At 32.5% G+C, this 12,547-nt stretch overlaps 1 protein-coding gene across 1 annotated transcript in view; it reads left to right on the forward strand.

Moving 5' to 3' along the window:
- Positions 1–1,862: 1,862 nt before the first annotated feature.
- Positions 1,863–12,547, forward strand: part of LOC138709280 (endochitinase-like) — a 35,934-nt gene continuing 25,249 nt past the window's right edge. Inside the window, exon 1 of the mRNA XM_069839933.1 lies at positions 1,863–2,012. The gene's annotated coding sequence lies outside the window, so the exon portion shown is untranslated. The remainder of the gene's footprint in view (positions 2,013–12,547) is intronic.

A 12,547-nucleotide genomic window follows, 5' to 3' on the forward strand; every position in this document is an offset into this window, starting at 1 on the left:
AAAAACTATTCACAATCCAGCAAAATGTTACTTGGCTTCTTTGTTGCTGTTTAATAAGGGAATCACCCACCAGAATAAGTGATATTACTTACTGTTCATTCTGTATATTGAATGAAGAAATGAAGGGAAGATAACAGTGCAGTGGATCAATCGAAATATTTAATCGATTAACGGTTTGAATTTAATAGATTAATCGAATTTTGATCAATTTGGAATATGTAGTTTTAATACTGTATACTGTAATACACAATTATTGTTAAATTTAATTTGTGTTCGGTGATAAGCATAAGTATAAAATGTTGCACATTTGTATGTACTGTATCGTTGTATTACAAAACAATACTAGCCTATTTTAGTTATTTACTAACATATTTATTATATAGGCTTATAATTTATCGTGTCAATTTCTCCGGAAATTTTTGAGACAAACATAAGTATCAAATCTATGGGACTCACTTAGTTAATATTGCTTCATCCATGATTTTAAACATGTGAGTGTATTCACATGCTCCGAATTAAGTGTCATTCTACGTTTAGTAACAATGTTTCCTGCATCACAAAAAAAAAAAAAACTTTTTTTCTGTCAAGCACTTATCCACGATCGTTCAATTTAAATCCAAACGTTTCACCGAGTTTACCTCTCAATTTCTCATATGACATAACGGAGTTTTCACTTTTCACAGACCACAGAAATCTGTTTTTTTTTCTTTAGCAAACTAAACACAAAAGCTTAATCTAAAAACTCAGTAAAGAAACTGCAACAGTGCAGCGATCCAAAACAACAGACTGGCCCCTATTGGAATCGGGTTACAAAATTGTAGAAAGAGAAGTTACTCTCTCACTTACACACAGTGTATTCATGGATAAGGGATAAGGGGGCGAATCCCAGAAAAGTATGTATTTCATATGCTAGGAAAACGAAGTGACAACAACATGGAAGTTTTCTTAAAAAACCATAAAACTTATTAAGGGTTTCGCATTGTTTCAACTTTCAATAGAGATAGACCAGGTCACTGTCTTCATATCTCCATCTCTTTTTGAATTGTTTGTGCAAAGATTTGTCCTATGCTATCTGCCACCTGCTTTTGTAATTTCAAAATTGTGCTTTTAAGTAACCAGTTTCTGACAGACGAATATTGTTGGAATTTTTAGTCTGAGTTTGCATTAACAAAATAATAACATTACACTACACAAACACACCCCCAGAGTAAACAAAACAAGAGGAGCCAAGACCAGCAACGACCACTTCTGAAGAAGATCAATAATAGGTCGAAACATGTAAACCAGGTACGATAGAATTTAACACGAGAAAGTCATATAATACATATTCCGAAGTGATACAGTGTTAAAAGTTGTGTAACCACTTATAACAGAAATTGATCGGTTAATCGAACAGATTAATCGATTAAACACTAGAACATAATAATAATTATTAATACAACAAATAAATTGCTCACTGCAATCATATTCACAATCAGTCTAAATAAGAACCAATTCGTTAGAAATCTAAAGATCACAATAACACACAACAGAAAGCACAAACGTTGCATAAAATTACAGATATCCTACGAATTCCCTGTCAGTTTTTGTTAAAATAACGGGTAAAGGCGGAGTTCTGACGTGGATAAAAAATTGTCAGTACATTCTGTCCGAAGTTTAATTTCCCTTCAAAGGAAGTAGTAAGAATTTTTGTTGTCCTTTAAACCCCATCGACCGGATTTGAAGGCGCGGTCCTCGCTAAGTATAATGGCAATTAGAACACAGTACGACTGCTAGCGGCATATCATCGCCTTCTGATGAACTGGTCAAAATTCCCAGCATCGTCGCACACGCCCCCCGCTCAACACCTTGCAGACGTAGAGTGATCTTGTCCCAGGCCGCGCGGTGGTGGGGAGGTGACGTAGAGGTCAATAACTCTCTCATTGTATATATCGAGGCGGCGGAACGACCGGGAAATTCGGACGTCGCATCTCATCAGTTGGACTTGTGGCATCGGCAGCAGCGGACGCAAGGTAAGCACCGTGCTCCTCACCACTGTTAAGAAATGTCACTCTAGTTTCTAACTGGATGACATTTTAACTTAAGCAAAGAACAGAATGAACAACCGATTTTAACAAAATTTAGGACTAATTCGATTAAAAACATTGAAAACTTCTAAAAACAATAATTTATATTAAATCAACGTTAATTTATTGAAATATAAAACTTTTCCCATCAGTTCTTACATTTTAATGAGAAATTAGTACAATATATCAATTAACGACAACTGATATATTTATAATATATTTCGAATGCTATATTATAAAATGTTGGCAGTTATTTCTTTAATAATGTTACTTTAATCTGGAGTTAGACTCTTCCCTCCTCCGAAAAATTTTACTTATTACTACTAAAAATATCTTAAACTCTAATAAAAGAGTAACTGAATGCTATAAAAAATTGTGTAAGAATTATTTTTGAAAAAATATTACATTTATTTGTGTCTAAACTCGGTCTATCGTAATATTCGTTTTCTCCAATTGTGTAAGAATTATTTTTGAAAAAAATATTACATTTATTTGTGTCCAAACTCGGTCTATCGTAATATTCGTTTTCTCCAACTGAAAATGAGAATGACGAATCAAACTGATAACTCATAACGTAAAAATTTCTTGTGGAATCATTAGAATAATTTTTGGGGATTTTAATGGAAGCATTACTTTAAATTGCACATGATTTCTCTCTCCGACTAAATATATATAAAGCAAGTATGAAATACTTTGAACTTCACTGTTTTGACAATCATTGTATTAGATGTTTCAACATTTTGTAAATTTTGAATTAATCATATTATCGTAATAAAATGCTATTAAGATTGAAATGCTAAAGAAATCGTAATATTATTACGATTTTGACATCCATCTGGATTAAATGGATTAAATGTTTATAGTTTACAATTTTAAAGAAATTACATTACTACGATTTTGAAAACAATACTTATTAAATTTAAAAAAAAATGGAATTCTATAGAAATTATATTATTACATTGTGATAAAAATCTTACTACATGTTTTCGAAAATAGGAATTTTAAAAGAATTTTAATATTACAATTTTAATAATCATCCTACTAAGTGTTTTGAAAAATTGGAATGAAAAGAAATTATATTACTAAATTTTTACGAATATCGTGTTACGCGTTTCTATAAATGGAAATTTAAAGATACTTTATTACTATCATTCTGGCAAATATTGTACTAAATGTTTCAAACAATTGGAATTTTCATGAAATTGTATTGCAACGATTTTGACAAACAACGTACTAAAGTCTTAAAATTGGAATTCAAAACATATTATGATATTGACAACCGTCTTATTAAATGTTTTAAAAATTTGAATTTTAAATAAATTATATTGCTACAATTTCGACAATCGCAGTAAATGCTTCAAAAAGATATTTTAAATATATTATATTACTATGATTTTTGACAAGCATCCCATTATGTTTAAAAAAATTGGAATTCTAAGGGAACTGCATTCACCACGACTTTTACAAATATCGTATTAAATATTTTAGATAACGAGATTTTATACAAATTGTATTACTACGATTTTTGCAACCATTTTATTACATATTTAAAAATTTGATATTTTAAAGAAATTATATTACTATATTTTACAAATATCGAATTGCATGATTTAAAATATGGAATTTTACAGAAATTGTATTACTACGATTTTGACAATCATCTTATTAAATGTTTCAGAAATTTTGACAACCTCATATTAAACGTTTTAGAAATTGGAATTTGAAAGAAATCATATTTCTACGATTTTCGACAACCTCGTATTAATTGTTTTAGAAACTGCAATTTAAAAGAAATTATATTACTTCGATTTTCGACAACCTCGTATTAATTGTTTTAGAAACTGGAATTTGAAATAAATATTACTACGATTTTTGACAACCTCGTATTAAATGTTTTAGAAACTGGAATTTGAAACAAATTATATTAATACGATTTTCGACAATCTAGTATTAAGTGTTTTAGAAACTGGAATTTGAAAGAAATTATATTACTACGATTTTTGACAACCTCGTATTAAATGTTTTAGAAACTGGAATTTGAAAGGAATTATATTAATACGATTTTCGACAACTTAGTATTAAATGTTTTAGAAACTGGAATTTGAAAGAAATTATATTATACGATTTTTGACAACCTCGTATTAAATGTCTTAGAAACTGGAATTTGAAAGGAATTATATTAATACGATTTTCGACAACCTCGTATTAAATGTTTTAGAAACTGGAATTTGAAAGAAATTATATTACTACGATTTTTGATAACCTCGTATTAAATGTTTCAGAAACTGGAATTTGAAAGAAATATTACTACGATTTTTGACAACCCCATATTAAATGTTTTAGAAACTGGAATTTGAAAGAAATTATATTACTACGATTTTTGACAATGATCTCATTAAATGTGATAGAAATTGGAATTTGAAAGAAATTATGACTACGATTTTTGACAATCATCTTATTAAATGTGTTAGAAATTGGAATTTTAAATAATTATGTTATTATGATGTTAACAAACATCCTATTACGTGTTAAAAAATTGGAATCTTAAAGAAATTATATTACTGTATTTCAAAAACATCGTATTACATGGTTTAAAATATAAATTTTAAAGAAATTGTGTTACTACGATTTTGACAATCATCTTGTTAAATATTTCAGAAGTTGGAATTTGAAAGAAATTACAATACTACTAAAATCTCGTATTAAATGTTTTAGAAAATGGTACTTTAAAGAATTTATAGCCTAAGTTCGGAATTCTAAAAAAATTATATTATTATATTTCACAAACATCATATTACATGGCTTAAAATATGGAATGTTAAAGAAATTGTGTTACTACGATTTTGACAATTATCTTATTAAATGATTTAGAAATTGGAATTTTAAAGGAATTGTATTACTACGGTTTGGACAACCTCGTATTAAATGGTTTTTAAAAGTGGAATTTTAAAGAAGTTATAAAAACTTACTACGTTATTGACAAATATCGTATTATATGTTTTTCTTAACTGCAATTTTAAAGAAATTATATTATTCCAATAAGTAAACATATCTACTTTTATATTAAATTTAATATATTCCAATTTGGATAAATTTATATAATACATCGGCAGCATGGATGGTAAAATTCGTATTATGAATGTAGTGTGTCTACAGATGTGATAATCAAGAACAGCATATGCAAAAATACACGAAAATTACCAAATCGAAGATAGATTATATCTGTTGTATTATTTAGATCAATATAGACTACTTTGTGCTGATGACTAATTCGTCTAAGGAATAAATCATAGGCCAAATCATAGAGTCATACCATATGAAATGCTCGGGTTGGTGTGTGCGATCAAGCAAGTAGTGAGAGATCAACAACCAATTTCAGTAACGCTCCTGTTACGATATACATCATAATAAATTAAATGTTAGAAAATTAGGCAACCCCTCTTGCATGTACAAGGTGCAATCAATGTATTTCCGAAATGCACTTGTATTTATTGTACCGCTAAACATGTATTGCGCGTGTCACTGAAGTTCATTGCTTCCCTGACTGTTGAATCTATCAAACAGCGCCAGATTGTCTTTAAGAACTGAGCTTCTACACGTTATTTTGTGCAAGAACATGTCCAAGACATATTGCGATTTTTCCTGAGTCTCTCCTTATATATCTTATGGTTAGTCTTCTGCTCTGCCTTTCAAATGATGCATTTAGTATAGATTCCAGACGTTTCCTTTATTATTATAACTTCTCCGTTTCCTATGTCCTGTTTCTTGCGTACATTCAGGACAGTCCGGAAACTTATTGATTCTTCCTTGTACTATATTGAGACGAATTGTTGAACTTCAAGAAGCGAAATTGAAACTTACTTTTCTGTACATTACTCATTAGTATTACTGTAATATTACCACAAGCTAGTGTTCTCTACGTCTTTTTAGTGTCCTCTTTAATATAAAATAGTAAGTGATAAATTCTAAATTGGCTCGAACGATTTTTTTTTTCCTAATTCGTGCATAATATAAAGAGAGAATTAAGTAAGTAGAGCAGTATTATTATTATTATTATTATTATTATTATTATTATTACTACTACTACTACTAGCGCATTAACATTTATATAAGTTTTCAAAATGGCGACCTACAGCTTGGATGAGGCGATGTATCATCGAAATATGGATTGACGTTCACAGACAGCAAAGTTTTTCGAAAAAAATTGCATTGCTTTGTCCACTCAGTGTTTCTCAATCATTTTTATGATAAGGACTCCCTTTTCCTCACATGATTTTAGTGCTTCCCCCTGGCTAAGTTATAGAGTGAACTCACAGTACACGTATTTAAATATGTATATAGACTGTAGTGAAATATAGAACATAGTAATGTGAAATTTGGTATCAGTTTAAAAAGAAAAAAATTGTAGTTATGTCTTATTTAATACAAAATAGTCGGATGTTTAAATTTTTATACAAAACTAAAAACAAATCATAATGATAATAATTATAATTATATTGTTATATTATTCTTATTCTTATTATTATTATTATTATTATTATTTTGTTCGCGGCCCTCCGGTTGGGAATCACTGATCCATGCCGTACACATTTATTGCAAGAAGGTTTACCTAATTACTCGACATTGTCACAGCCTACTGAAGGATGCACTAGAAAGAATGATGAACGGAAGAAGAGTTCGGGTCAAAAGATATAAAATAATAGACGACATTAAGATATATGGGTCATATGCGGAGACTAAGGGGAAGGCAGAAAATACAGAAAGACTGGAGAACGCTGGGTTTGCAGTGAAAGACCTGCCCTTGGACAGAACACTATGAATGAATGTAATGACAATACTATTTATAACAAACTTTTTAAGAGAGAAGTTGCTGACCTTCCTAATTTCACATTGTTTCTTTTGATCCCTTTTATCATCCTACAAGTTCGTAAAACAATGACCCTGTATAGCCTAGGGAACCGATCATGTGTAGCTTTAACGGTATATGGAAGTCACGGTCATGGGTTCGAAGCCGTTTAGGGCGCGCAAGTTTTTTTAATCGTTAATGTGATGTTCTGTGTTATCTTAGATGGACACTGGGCACCCTTCCAACTCCAGTAGTACGCATCAGTGAACCATTCAAGCAAGGTTTAAAAGAAGTAGTAATTTGCATAGAGCCTCATTATAAGCCACCAGTCTAATTTTGACATTATGACTTCCACGGTGGCTCAGTGTTAGAGCATTGGGCTTATAAGAGAGAGGGTCCAGGTTCAAATCCTACTACTTTTTGAGTTTAGGACTTGTTGGGAAAATACGAGGTCTAGGTAACACGGGAATTTTCTGCGGATACTCCGGTTCCTCTGTGACTTCTAAACAATTCTTCATTATCATCATCATCATCATTCATTGCGTATGCAACATATTGTAGACTCACCGCCTGTGGTGCATTCTGGTTTTGGATAGTCTCTGACGAACTAAGTGCTCTACGCTTCTCGAAACTAGCGACATCTATGAGCCAGCTGGTAGATTCGGGGTGAACAATGTTAAGAGCGCTGCCATTGAAACAAAAAAAGATAGACGTTTATATAACTTTAGTTTCCATTTTCGCAAATGGAGTATATTACAGAAAATTGCAGTATAAGTCGTAAGGCTATAGAGGTATTTATATAAATTTTCGTCAAGTAAAATTTATTAATTCAGATCTTATTTTTGGGATAATCAAGAGTCCCTTACCTGAGGAAAAAAAAAACGGAATTTTATATTCTTATCCGGGTGTACGAGTATATTAACGGTTTCAATTTCAAATATCAAATTTTTTTATTTAATACACAAAGTTTACACTACAATAGACATTGCAGCCCGAAAGAGCAGAAGCTCGTGCTCGGACGCAATTCAGTCTACTTATATAAAATTGAAGAGCACAATAATATTAATATAGGCCTATAGTAAAATACAGACCATGTAATGACATAATATACAAATATAGAAAATACAAAGTAGGCCTATATGAGTATTAGATTGCAATTTTAAACTCATACAGCTTAATAAAATGTATCGAATATGAATGAGGTCTCGCCCACCTCATTACATATTGCACGACTAGTATGATTAGTCAGTTTGTTTTTAATGCCATTAAGTACGAGAAAAATTCGTACCGGCACCGGGAATCAAGCCCAGGACCTCTCAGCTGTGCGCGCTGAGTGCTCTCTAACCAACTGAGCTATGCCGGGACACGATTCACGACGCCGACCGAACTCCTCTCGTAGTATCATGTTACGGCCTTACTACCTGCATTTAAGACGATACAAGTCATATATATATACAGGAGCGCATATTAAATGACTTTATGGCCATATTTGTGAATCGTGTCCCGGCATAGCTCAGTTGGTTAGAGAGCACTCAGCGCGCACAGCTGAGAGGTCCTGGGTTCGATTCCCGGTGCCGGTACGAATTTTTCTCGTACTTAATGGTATTAAAAACAAACTGACTAGTCATACTAGTCGTGCAATATGTAATGAGGTGGGCGAGACCTCATTCATATTCGATACATATATGATGTTAACAGTTTTAAGAAACTGTTGTTGAATATGGCCATAAAGTCATTTAATATGCGCTCGTGTATATATATGACGTGTATCGTCTTAAATGCAGGTAGTAAGGCCGTAACATGATACTAGGAGAGGAGTTCGGCCGGCGTCGTGAATCGTGTCCCGGCATAGCTCAGTTGGTTAGAGAGCACTCAGCGCGCACAGCTGAAAGGTCCTGGGTTCGATTCCCGGTGCCGGTACGAATTTTTCTCGTACTTAATGGTATTAAAAAGCTTAATAAAAGACAAAACAATTAAACAATTAATCGAATTTGTTTCCTAAATTTATGTGTGTTCAGTGTACTTAGTTCAGAGTAAGCTCTAATTAATGCGTTATATATTCTGGGTCCAAAATTTCTGCTGTGTTTTAATTAATTGTGTCTTTTAAATAATAAACCAAGAAAATAAAGTTAAAAGACGTAATTCGCAACATGACAAAGAATTTAACTCGAGAAACACGTAAAATGTACGACGAAAAAGTATTGTGACGTTGAGTTTCATTTTAACTTAATTTTTCGTTTCGGAGTCCCTTTATAACTCGATCAGTCACTGGGAGCACGTTTCAAGCAAGCGAGTTAGTCTTATGACGCCATCGAATTCCTTGATAGGTAGATATAGAATTGGAAACAAACAAAATACAGTATATTCACTATCATCAACCGTTCAACTCCTAATAAGTTAACCCCTGCTAGTGAATCATATGTCAAGTTTACTTGCTGTATCATCCTCTGCCTTCTGTGATATGCGTACAGTGAACGCAAATACAAGAATAAAGTCACCGAGATAAGAGAAAAAATAATGATAATTAATTTTTTATCTGCCCTTATATTTTCTCCTTGTCTTCGTCAGGGGCCTCAATGGTTTTATGAGGTACTTCCCTGCAGATATGCGCAGAATCATTGGCTCACAGAGACATCTATCTGCACAGCAGGGGATTTGGCGAAGTTGGAAACAAGCAGTCGGAAATCTTGCCTAATTTGGAGTTCTTTTAGGTACTTTAAATCTTCTTCTTCTTCTTCTCCCTTCAAGGTTTAGGTGATATCACCTGTTCCGGTCTCTATCGTCCAGCCACCTCTTGCGAGGTCTACCCAGATCCCTTTTCCCGATCGGGCGATAATTCATTATCTTCTTTGGTAGCCTATTCTCTGCCATTCTGTCAACATGATCTTTCCATTTTGTTTTATTTTCTTCTACCATGTCGTGTACTGAGAAAATATTTAAATCTGATCTTATTGTTTCATTTTTTATTTTATCGGCTTTAGTGCATCTTCTTACGTATCTCATAAATTTCATCTCTGCTGATTGTATACGTGATTCTTCTTTTTTTGTTATTGTCCATGGTTCAGAGCCATATATAAGAGTAGGTACAGCCATAACTTTATAAAATTTCATTTGAGTTTCTTTTCTCGCTTTTCTTCCTAAAGTTCTTCCAATTGTTCCACATATCATCTGAAATCTATTAACTTTCTTCTCAATATCTTTCTCATAATTAAAACTAATATCACATCCTAGATAATTGAAGTGGGATACTTGTTCTAAAATATTTCCATTTACTATTATCTTAGATCTAACAGGATTTTTCCCTTTAAAAGCCATTATCTTTGTTTTGTTTGCAGATATAGTTAGATTGTAAAATATTGCGTTTTGGCTTAATGTATACACTGCTCTTTGTAGGTTATCTTCTGTTTCCTGGATAATTATTTGATCATCAGCGTATAGTAAAGTATTTAAAGGTGTGTTAGATTCTATTTTAATCGCAGTCTGTATTTCATCTTTCCACTTCAAAACTAGATCGTCAATATATAAATTAAACAGAGTGGGTGATAAACTGCACCCTTGTCGAACACCTAAATTTGTTAAAATTGCTTCTGACACTTTAAAACCTGAGCTAATAACTATTTTGGTATTTACATATAAACTCTTAACGGCACTAATAAGGTGCTTAGGAAAGCCTCTTATTTCCAGTATTTTCCATAAAAGGGGTCTTTTCACTTTATCGAAAGCTTTTTCATAGTCAATGAATGCTAAGTGGGTTTCCAAACCAAACTCTCGACGTTTTTCAATAATCTGCCTCATTATAAATATATTATCACTAGATGAGCGTCCTTTTCTAAAGCCTGATTGTTCCTCTGATATTACTACATCAGCAATAGCTTGTAATCTTTGATTAAGAATTTTTCCATAGATTTTATATCCTGCATCTAATAAGGTTATTCCTCTATAGTTTCCTGTGTCATTTCTATTACCTTTCTTGAATAGGGAAATAACTTTGGCTGTATTCCATTCCATGGGCACTGAACAATTTTTCCAACACGTGTTCAGAAAATGAAGGAAACAGAATTTTAATATCATTCCACCATATTTAATTAGTTCAGCATTAATTCCGTCCAATCCAGTAGCTTTTCTATTTTTTGTTACTTTTAAAGCCGCTTCTAATTCTTTTATGTCTATTTGATCTATAGAACTACTGTCACTTTCTACATAATAATTCTCTTCACAGTTTTCATCATACCATAAGTTTCTGTAGTGTTGTATCCATTGGTGTTCTGTAATAATGTTAATACTTTAAATCTACGACACGTAACTTGAAGTTTTAATCCTCTTCTAGACAAAGTAGTCCTGATCAAGAACTGTAGGGCTATCATCTCTTTAATATCAACCACTATCGGTTTGTTTCGAACCAGAAACAAAGAGAAATAACTTCTATTTGCTATGTGTTGAACATAGATCATGGAGGTCCTTGCACTTTCTTGGGTTTGAAGTAACTACCCCTCAGTTCTCACAAATTCTTAACGAGCATTTAAATAACCAACATGCATGACTAAGCAGGATTCCGATAATTCATCGGCTCTTGTGGAAGGCAGTTTTCAGCTTTCGCAAATAACTGAAAGAAACTTGTTATAATCATTATGGTGAGTACTAGTTAATTGAAGAAGGACTTATGTAGCGTTCACAACTATACTATACTTAGCATTTTCAACGAAGTTCACCACACCACTGCAAGTGAAGTATATGTAAAGCTACTTCCATTTATGCTTCGCAGTATTGCTATAATTATGTTGTATTTAATTTTTTTCCAAAAACTAAACATTCTCAATAAATTATTCTGTCTGAGGCAGTCTGACTGCAGTGTTGCCTTTTTCTTCCAAAGTCACGTTACTACAGTTGAGTGAGATTTGTAACTCCTTTTCAGGCGAGTAGTCGAAACTTGTGTTTTAAAACAAATCGATTTTTTAAACAATTTCATGGAATCCGCAATTAAAATTTCTAAAGAAAATGAATCTTTTCCGAAAGTCGTCCGAAATGGAACAAAATAATGTTATATATTTTTTTCGTTATTAGCAATTATATCTGAAAAAATAATTCGTTTCCTTTCACTTTATATATATTACAAAATTATGGTCTACTTAACGACGCTCGCAGCTGCCGAAGTTATATGAGCGACGCCGTTGTGCCGAAATTTTGTCCCGCAGAATTTCTTTTACATGCCAATAAATTCACTGACATGAGACTATCGCATTTAAGCACACTTAAATACCATCGACCTAGGCCGGGATCGAACCCCCAACCTCGGGCACAGAAGGCCAGCACTTTACCTACTGCGCCATCCAGGCGTATGTAGTACACCTATATAATATTTTTTTCGGTCAATCCTGATGCCCCTTGACAAAAGGTGAGAACGTCATAAATTACTTGCATATTTTTCTTTCCTAATCTTTTCTTTTTGAATGTCATGTCCGTTGCAGGCCTACATTAAGGATGTCACAACTGATGATCACTTGCGCTGAAGTCAATTGAATTTGAAAATTATGGCTGATAGGAAACGTATAATTGGCTATTATGTAACCCTACAGATTTTCCTGCAAATTCATCCATTCAGGCCATGTAGCTCTGTACAGCAACTTGTTTTTAAGGT

The sequence above is a fragment of the Periplaneta americana genome, chromosome 11 (assembly GCF_040183065.1).
Source record: "Periplaneta americana isolate PAMFEO1 chromosome 11, P.americana_PAMFEO1_priV1, whole genome shotgun sequence".
NCBI classification, from domain to species: Eukaryota; Metazoa; Arthropoda; class Insecta; order Blattodea; family Blattidae; genus Periplaneta; species Periplaneta americana.